Source organism: Mus musculus, chromosome 4, assembly GCF_000001635.26.
Source record: "Mus musculus strain C57BL/6J chromosome 4, GRCm38.p6 C57BL/6J".
NCBI lineage: Eukaryota > Metazoa > Chordata > Mammalia > Rodentia > Muridae > Mus > Mus musculus.
In genome coordinates, this window is record NC_000070.6 from 120256235 (window position 1) to 120266054 (window position 9820).

Below are 9820 nucleotides of genomic sequence, written 5' to 3' on the forward strand. Positions count from 1 at the left end.
GCAGGATCTGAGTTGTACATTGGGTCAGGATCCTCTGAGAAAACCACACATTCTTTTCTCAGCCACACCCTGGCCCTGCCTGTGCCTGCTTCCAAAGGGTCTGTCTGCTGAACTTAGTCCAACCCTCCTTCCTGCCTTTCTGTCGCTCCTGAGTTCCTTCATAGCTCTGATCATTTTGTGCCGTTTCTCCCTGCTCTCTCTCTCTCTCTCTCTCTCTCTCTCTCTCTCTCTCTCTCTCTCTCCCTCTCTCTCTCTCTCTCTCTCTCTCTGCCTTCCTTCACCCTCAAACCTCTCTCCTTGCCCTCTCCTCTGTCCTCAGACTCCTGAGGCTTAAAGCCACTTGACTAATTTGCCATCCCAACCTCTGGGACTCACTCTGCTCTAAAGGCGCATCCTCCTGGATGCCTCTCCACTGCCCACTAGTTGGCCCCACCTCTCTCATAGTCTCTGATGACCTCCCTCCTGCCTGGCTCCTACAGGTTTAGTTCCCTCCCCCTCCCCTTTTAACAAATAGTAATAACAAAGTAGTTTGGTTTTAGGGTTTGTTTTTTTTTTTTTTTTGTATTGTGGTATATGACTATGTGGGGGGAATGTGTGTTCATATGCACATGTGTGAAAGGACACTGGGTATCCTCTGCTCTATTCTTTTGAGAGAGAGAGAGACTCTCATTGAAGCAGGAGCTCACTGGGTTTTTTGTTTTTTGGTTTTTTTTTTTTTTCTAGCTAAGCTGGCAGCCAGCAAGCCCCAGCAACCCTCCTCCCCACCACCACTGGGGTTACAAGTGTAGCAATGCCTGACTCTTTGCTGGGGATTTGAATTCAGGTCATAATGCTTGAGCAGCAAACATTCTTACCCACTGAAGCATCTCCCCAGCCCAGAAGACAATTTGTTTGTTTTTGGAGACAGGGTTTCTCCGTGTATAGCTCTGGCTGTCCTGGAACTTGATCTGTATACTAGGCTGACCTCAAACTCAGAGATCCACCTGCCTCTGCCTTTTGAGTTGTGGGATTAAAGGTTTACACCACTGTTGCCTGGCTTGAAATAATTTTTAAAAATACTTTTTTTCTTAATAGTCCAACTTCTATCCTATTCCTCCCCCAGGGAGAAGCTTCTGAGAGCTGTCTACACCACATGTTTAGACTTTGCTGTCTCTCCAGTGCTCCTTGGCCCTCTCCAGTGGAACTATCCTGCCAAGGTCACTGGCGACCTCCACCACTCCATCCCTGGCCACACCTCAACTGGATGCCAAGACAGCATTGGGGCACTGCGGGCCTTCCGTTTCCTGTTAGCCCTTGTTGCTCTCATGGTGCCTCCTAGTTTCCCCTACCCTACCCTCTGCAGGGACATTTCCAAAGCCTCCTCTGTCCTTGCCTCACAGAGCTCCAGCCCAGGACCCTCTTCCTGTTCATCCTTCACAGGGTCCCAAAGCCTCAGGGACTTTCTATATTTCCATGGCCTGTGGTTCTCAGTTCCAGCCTAGCGTGTCTCCTGAGCTGGGGACCCGACCACGCACCTGTATTTTAGGACATTTGCCAATGTCTTCATAGCCCTCACCAAACCTTCCCTCTGACTTCTTCTCCGGGCTCCCCAAACTTAATGACTGGACTATCACCCCTCAGACTCATCAGCAGAACCTCCTTTTCCCACCCTTCCACGCAAAGTGTTGAGGTGCTATGTCTGAGACTGCTAATTCTGTCGGTTCCAGCCTCAGAGTTCCCATGGTGCCTTGTGGCATCAGAAGCTATCTACCTTCAAGTGTTTATCATTACATTCCCCTGCTGTGGAATGTCTTCTTCCTTGCTTGTCCAAGCCATAAATCCACCTTTCTACTTTCTCCAAAGCTCATCTCCAGCCCTTCCCTAGGAAACCCTGATTTTGGCTCCAGCTGGGCACTCAGTCACCTCCACTCTCATATTCAGATTCTGTGTGATTTCCCAGGCTTCTAGTTGGCAAGTAGGGCATGTGACTACCCCTAGCCAATGAACTGTGGTCATGTTTCATTTCTACCAGGCCAGTCCACTGAAGAGCAGGCATCTGGCCTTCTTGCTGCAATAAGTCTTCAAGACTAGGGCACCAGAGAACACCAAGTTACTCCCCAAAGGACAGCAGCCTTGAAAAGAGAGCGTTCTGCTTCATGCTTGGCCTAAACTAACAACAAGCTTGGATTCATAGGCTAAGATGGGGGAGAGCTGTTTGTTACTGCAGCATAGTCTCTCCTGTCCTGACTAACAAAGCCCTATCTGCCTCTACTTTCCCTATAGGTAGCCAGAGGATAGTCCTCAGCTCCTCACTGGGTAGCTGTGAAAGCCTCGAACTCTGTGAGTGTCTACTGAAGGCCACGCTCATTGTGAGTCACCCAACTATGAGATCTTCTAATAAAGCAGGGCTCCATGTGTCAGAAAGAAAAAGACAACTATGTTCAGCTGCCAGGGTTGTAGGCACTGGCAAAGTCCATAGTGAGAGCCACTGCCCTATCCTGCCCAGATCTAAATGTTGACCCTTTTATTTGGTCCCTAGAGGAAGAGGAATTGGGGATGTGGAAAGGGCACATGAAAAATGGAAACAATTATTATAATCTCCTAGAATTAATATCACATACCCATTTGTTTGTTTTCTCAGCAGTAGTCTTTGAGATATACACACACAATCACTCCCATACTACAGACAAGGATGTCGAGGCAGGGCTCAGGTAAGGAAGTTGTTATGGACAGCCAAAGCCAGGGCTTGAAACCAGGATTTGTCTTCAGCACTGTTCCTCACCTCTCCCTATGTGTTCCTGGGACATAAGTAGTTTGGGGTTCCTCCCCAGGCCAGAACCTACCTGGATGTGAGCTCTCAGGGCTAACAGAGGCAGAAGCTGAGAAAACTGATTTCCTGAGGGTGTCTGGGAGAGGATACACACAAAACTCCTTGTGGAGGATCACAGGCATGAAGCCCAAGCATCAACACAGCCTCCCTCCCTCTTCTGTTACAACTCCTGCCTTGATGCAGGTTGTAGGCTGTTCTGACACCCAAATAGCACAGGAGCTAGAAGACAGCCAGAGGCTGTCCCTTCTTGTGACATGGGTGAGAGAGACAGGTTGGGGGTGGGGGCTTCAGAAAGCATGCTCAGGGATAGTGATGAATAAACAGGTGTTTGGAGAGAGAGAACAGAGGACAGGTGGAGAAAGAGCTTTATATGCCACAGGGTACTCACCGCCATGGCCAGAAACCTGCTAGCAGTGGGTGTTCCTGGTGAGGAGAGTCCAAGGCTGTGTTGTGAGTGTGTGGACCTTGAGATTCTTCAGCTCTGTGACAGCTCATCGCAAAGACAGAGCTCAATTAATCTCATGTCATCCTACTTCACAAATGAGGAGACTAAGGGTCAGCGAAGCCGACTGCCCAAGGTCATTCCACCAATGAGCAGCAGAGTCTGGCAGAGTCCAGGTTCATGCACGCACGGCTCCCAGCTCCAGCTGTTCCCAGCAGTGCTGGCCTTGATGAGAGAATCCCCCAGGTCCCCAAGGATACCTCCCACTGGGGGATCAGGTTACCTGGGTCTCCTGTAGCCAGGGTGAGCCCTTGCCTCACACGCCCACCCGTGTGCTAGGGACAGAAGGGGGACTTTATGTGCAATCTGCCAGACTCTCCAGAAAGCACTTAGGTTTACGATGTGCATGAAATTGATCGCCAGTTGGCGCGGCCCCCGCTCACTCAGTGCCAGCCTCTCGCTGGCAGGAGGCTATCCCCACCCCCATTTTCAAGGAGCATCAAAGCTGCCTGCCAAGGCCCCTTGTGAGGGTCCTTCTCTAGGAACAAGTGCGGAATGGAGGGAGGAATTCTGCCCAGAGGCCTTTCCACTGTGCATGCCCCCCTCACCCGCCCCCGTGAGAGTTAAATAGCTTCGTGTTTTATGCCAATTTCAGCCTCTTCGGCTTCCTCTCTAACGAGCCGATGCTTTCAAAGGCCCCACTAATTGGTGTTTGTGCCGCACACGCCACGACACTTTGATAGTCACTTAGGACGTTGGTCCATCTATCACTGCCCTGGTACGAAGAATCTGTTCACCTTGCTGCACCAGGGTTTCCAGCTTGGGTGCTCTGGTGCGTGCATACAAGTGTGGGTGTGTGTCTGTGTGCATCGTGAGGACACCCAGTTGTCTTCTTTCCTGTCCACAGGCTTTCTCTATCCAGAAGACCCCTGTGCACATGTGCATAAATGCTCCTTAGCAGGTAGCTCTTCTCTTATGTACCTCAGTTTGTATGTCAGTGTGAGTGTACATGGGGATGTGAACGTGACTAATGCATTACACTTTCCTGAGCAGAAGAGTTTGTGTGCACATGTAGCCATGTATGTGTGTCCATGCACATACACATTTGGTGTGCAATAGGCATGTTCACAAGAATACTTACAAGTCTACTAATGAAGTCCAGCTGCACCTATGGGTATGCAGGCTCATACTACTTAAGCCCAGGAGAGGGTATAGTTGCACACGGAGGGCATGCATGCAGGGTGATGAGCAAGTCTGGATCCCTGTGCATCCCAATGGCACAGTGTGCCTAGCTCTGTGTGTCTGAAGTATCTGTGAATGGCATGCAGAGGCAGGTGGTATACCAGGCTGGACCTCAAGGCTTTGCTCTGCCATTTTCTGGCTCCTCGACTTCGGTTAATTGCATAACCTCTCATCTTTGGATTTCTCATTCAGAAAAATGGAGGTAATAGAAGTGTGTATCCCATTCTGTCATGCAGACCAAATAGGAAGAGCTGAGGCAGGCTGTCCCTCTTCGGTTTGTTCTTCCTCCGCTGGGCAGACATCTTCCTGGGGGCTTACCATGCAGTCAAGGGAGCTGACTGGACACTTGAGGAGGGAACTTGAAGACTGATGGTGAAGGCTGGCCAGATCTGGAGCCATAGCTGGGACCCCTGAGATCTTAGTCCACTTTCAAAGTGAGTTTATGCTTCTATTCCCCACCTATTACACAAGGAAACTGAGGTACATATGTAGCTGAGAACTAGAGAGAGCAGGGTTTGTTGTCAAAGGCCACAGCCTACAACTGGCTGAGCCTCTGATTCCAGAGGGAGGTGAAGCCTGAACACGTGTCACCCATGCCACACATAGACCTGAAAGCCTAGAACAAGGAGCTCTTCACTCATCAGCCTGGGATGCCTACCTTGGGCTGTGAGGGCAACCTGTTGGGGACCACAGCCCAATCCTCCTCTGTAAGCACAATGCAAACAGCTCTGCTCTCACCCCACCATGTGCTCACGAAGAAACCTGCCCAGAAAAGAAGAACAAATGACTGCTCAGGGTCACAGGATGGAAAAAGCTAAGGCCAGAGGTCCCTTGTACCCTCTGATTCCCACCTTCTTGTTCCCCTTGTCTGCCACACTGCTTCTTACTTGGCTGCCATGACAGCCTGGAAAGATAAAGGTGGGATTCCCACTTGCACAGGTCACAGGGCCTTTATATCTACCAGATGACCCACTGTGTCACCATATGAAGAATGTAGCCCAAGACCTAGGCTACACTACCTGAGGTTGTAGGCAACACATGTGCCTGTTTTGTTCTTGTTGTTGTTGCTTGTCTATTTGTTCATATTTTGAGGGTAGCTTTTTAAAAAATTACATTTTAAACTTGCAAACCAAGACTTTAAGATCACACCCATCCACAATAGCCCTTCAGCCCAGTCACGTGGCATTCCTATCATCAATACCACCAACTCCAAAGTCTTCACCTGCACCAGCATTAGGGGTGACTGTGCCCCACACCCCCCAATCTCTATCCTTTATACTTATAGGTATACCACATCCCCTGCTTCTCCCTAAAATGTCTCTGTCACAGTTCTAAAAGAAGGCAGAAATGATTCTCCAGTGTGTACTCTGGCCTCTGCCTCATGCTGTTCTAGGCTCATTCTGGTATCATGACACAAGCTTCCACCCCCACCCTCCCAATTGGGATCTCTCCCCTGTTCCCCACACCCAAGCCTAGCCTGCCCTGAGGGACCCCTAAGCTGGACTTGGGCCCTGAAGTCTTCACTGAGGCTGGCAGCCATCAAGGGGAGCAAAAGGGACCCAAGGGGCTAGTGGCCCCCTCCTTGGGCCTGTCGCCCCACCCACCCAGCCGGTGCCCTGTCTGCCTTCCTGAGCTCATTAACTGCAGGTCACCGTTCAGCAGGAAAGACAAGGCGTGGGTTCTGCGGGCGTTCATTAGCCGTGAGAGGAACAGTGTGTGTGAAATTAGCAGTCACCTGAGGACCTCGATAATTTCATAATTAGGAGGCCTAATGGCTCCAGCTCTGGATGCCAAACGACTTAACCCCTCGCCTGCTGGGCCCCCAGCCCCCAGACCAAGGCTGCAGGGGAGGGCCTGCAGGAGCCCCTCTATTTCAGCTCCCTTCCCTAGTAACAATCCTGTTCGCTTGTGTCACCCAACATCCAGCACAAAGGCTGGCACAGATGCAGGGGTTGCAGAGCAAGTTTTATGAAGTGAATGAATGAATGCATGAATGAATGAACAGGTTTCTAGATTGGGGAAGACGCTGCAGCCCCTGCTGCTGCAGGTGCTCAGAGAGGAATGCTCCAGGGGTGGGGGGAGGAAGGGTGCTCCATCTGCATAGGAAGTGGGTGGCTGAGTGCAGCCTGGTGTGTGTGTGTGTGTGTGTGTGTGTGTGTGTGTGTGTGTGTGTGTGTCCATGTCCAAGCTGCCATCTGGGAGCGTGTTCTGCTGTCTCCTGTCTCTGTGGCAAGACCCAGGTGCCTCTCTCCATGCCAGCCTCTCTTGGCACCACCTGAATGACCACCTCCAGAATACAGAGAGCTTGGGGGCATTCTTGGCCAGGAAAGGAGTCCTAAGGGGCTTGCTTCCAATCTTCATTTGCATTCCAAGTGCAATGTTTTCACTTAGAGTGAATATTTATTTGGAGTTCTGAGAAACCTATGCTAATACTGAGGGACTAAAGTCACACAGCCTTAAGTAAGCTCACAGGGAGTTACTTAGGACAATATCCTGTGACCCTTCACCTTTCTCAACCAGTCTCCACTCCTCCCAACCTTCCCATGGTCCTGAATTGACAAGCACTGGTGGAGGGTTGGTGTCCTGCCTTACCCCCTGAATTGTGGCAGGAAGCGGCAGCCTGGAGCTGAGTGGGGCCAGAGGGAGGGAGGATGGAGGAGGGGAGCAGAGATGAGAACAATGAAGGAATAGAGAAGAAAGAGGGGATCAGGAAGAAAGGGGAGGAGGAGAGAGGATAGGAAGTCTGAAGGAGGTGAGAGAGGGAAAGGGGGAGGGAGGGAGGGAGGGAGGGAAGGCTAAGAGCATTATCAGCACTTAAAAAGCGAGCAGCTCAGTTCTTCTTTGGCACAAATAATGGCTTTTTATGAATAAATCATGTGTCAGACGCCTCCCAGGGAGTGGGCACAGAGGGGGGGCGCGTCTGCTGGGCTCCAAGGCTGGCGGGGAGGGCCAGTGACAGACCCCCAGCTGTAAGGGTGTTGCTCCCTCTCCTCATGGGGCCCAGAAGGACAGAAGCTGTCTCTGAACTATCACCAGCCTGAGCTGGGCAGAGCTCAGTCATCACTCTGAGGTGGTCTCCTGGCTCCATGCTCACAATTTGGGTTGGATCCCAGGGGCTGGAGTGTCCCTCTGCCCCCTATACTCCCACAGACAGCAGAACAATCCAGAAGATGTTTCTGGCAGGGGAACACCAGCCTGGTGCTCCCGAGAGAGAGAGAGAGAGAGAGAGAGAGAGAGAGAGAGAGAGAGAGAGAGAGAGAGAAGGATGTGCCAAGTCAGGCACACCCAGAGAGCAAAGCATGCGGTGCACATGTGGAGACAGAGAGCAGTTCACACACGCATGGCCTCCATACACGTGAGCACACTCAGAGATGGACACACTGCAATTCACACACTTACATACACACATACACGCTCAGCCATATGCACTCAGTAGAGATCTCAACCCACCAACTTGCTCACTAAAACACACACACACACACACACACACACACACACACACACGAGGCCACACAGACAGATGCATATGGAACTACATGGACACACACAGCCCTGCACATGCACATCAGCAGCCCACCCTCCAGCAGTCTAGGGTGGGGGCAGCTTTGCAGCCCATCTGGAGTCCAGACTCATTTGGGCTGTGTCTGAGTCTTACTATTGGGTGGAACATTATCCCAGTGCCTTCTAGTCTCTATGTGCTCCCCAGTGGGCAAAGACACCTCAGCCCAACAGTGAGGTCTCAGCTCCTAAACGCTGAGCCTGAACCTGTGTAGACCCTGCTGGCTTGGAGCTCCTTCACTCTCCTGCCCTCAGTCACATCCTTGAAGCAGTAGTACCACAGGAGAACCTGGGCATTAGAGCCATGCAATCAGGGCAGGGTAGCCTGGCTCTACCTTATGCTGGTAGTGTGAACTCAATCACACCAATCTTATTTGCCCCTCAAACAAAACTACAAGACATGCTATTGCCTAGCCTTCCAGATCAAAAAAAATAAAAAAATAAAAAAAAAGCAAAAAAACAAAAACAAAAAAGGCAGAGGGTAGATAACTCCTGGTGACAAGAGAATTGGGTATCCTCTTTAGCACCTGACAGTCTTTCACAAACTGCAAGGATCTCTGTGTCTCACCTTTCTTCTCCCCACTCCATTGCTTCTTAGCTGGTGGTCTTCTCTTCTGGTGCCGAGGAAGTTAACCCTAGTGCATCCGAGTAGAACCAGACAGCAGAGATTCTTTGTTTATCCCACTCTGCAATGGCCCCCAAGCCTTCACAACACCCCCACGATAACATCTTTGCTTCTGATTCGCTGAACTCCCTCTCCAGTTCAGACAGATGTCTTCCAGGGCTCTGAGGGCTATTCAGAGAGAAATCCTTAGCCTACCGTGATGCCCAAAGCCTGAGGATGCCACCCATATGACAGAAGTGCTCCTGGGTGTCCGTCCCTCCTCTAGAGCCACACAGGCTCTAACTCAAATGGAGTTATTTCTCCGGGGCTCCTTCTGCCTCTGTGCTCCCTATCGCAGGGAACACCTGTCTGTTCAGGTACCCAGCATCACTGACCTATCCCCTTCCTCCATGTCCCTTCCACAACCAAAGCAAAGCATTCCAAATGCCAAAAAAAAGCCTCATCCTTTCAGCTCAACTGGTCTCCCCCATACCCTGGCAGTCAGTCACTCACCATCAGCACCCGTGGGCTTGCCCTGTCTCTTTTCCTCTACTGCTTGTTGGCGTCTTTGCCACCAGCAACCTTTCCATTTATGAGCGTTTAGCCCCACTCAATGGCTTTTGGCTCTGAAATCCGTGAGCTTCTTGACTCTGGCTATGCTGTTTCCTGTCTAGATCTCGCCCTCTCCTGATGTCAACCATCCTTCCAGGCCCAAAGGCGAAAGCACCCCTGCAGCATCCCCCTCCATTCATTACAGCCTGATCTACCGTCACGTTACCCAAGCCAACACCCAGGAGCCTCCAAACGTCCCCAAGACAGAAACAATGTGCTACTCTTGGTATGAGAACTGGACTTGAGCAGGTGTTCACAATCTTCCCGACAAATGGACCAGAGCAGTATCTGGCTATTTCACATTTCTCATTTAGCTGAGATGGAAGCTAAGATGCTATAGGACAGACTAGGAAAATGAGGCTACAGAAGATGAACCAAGCTCTTGACGGCTAATTATCATCAACCTGATTGGAATTAAAATCACCAAGGAGACACACCCAGAGGCTTGTCTCTGAGGTTGTTTCCAAAGAGGTTTGACTGAAGAGGGAAGATCCACTTCAGGTGTGAAGACTGTCCTTGTGAGCTGGATGGGTTCCTAGATTGAATTAAAACC

At 50.8% G+C, this 9820-nt stretch overlaps 1 long non-coding RNA gene across 3 annotated transcripts in view; it reads right to left on the reverse strand.

The window, feature by feature from the left end:
• Positions 1–5917, reverse strand: part of Gm36134 — a 107967-nt gene extending 102050 nt beyond the window's left edge. For all 3 annotated transcript variants that reach the window (XR_868084.1, XR_868083.1, XR_868082.1), the window contains exon 1: positions 3198–5917. This is a non-coding gene — a long non-coding RNA (predicted gene, 36134). The remainder of the gene's footprint in view (positions 1–3197) is intronic.
• Positions 5918–9820: the final 3903 nt, after the last annotated feature.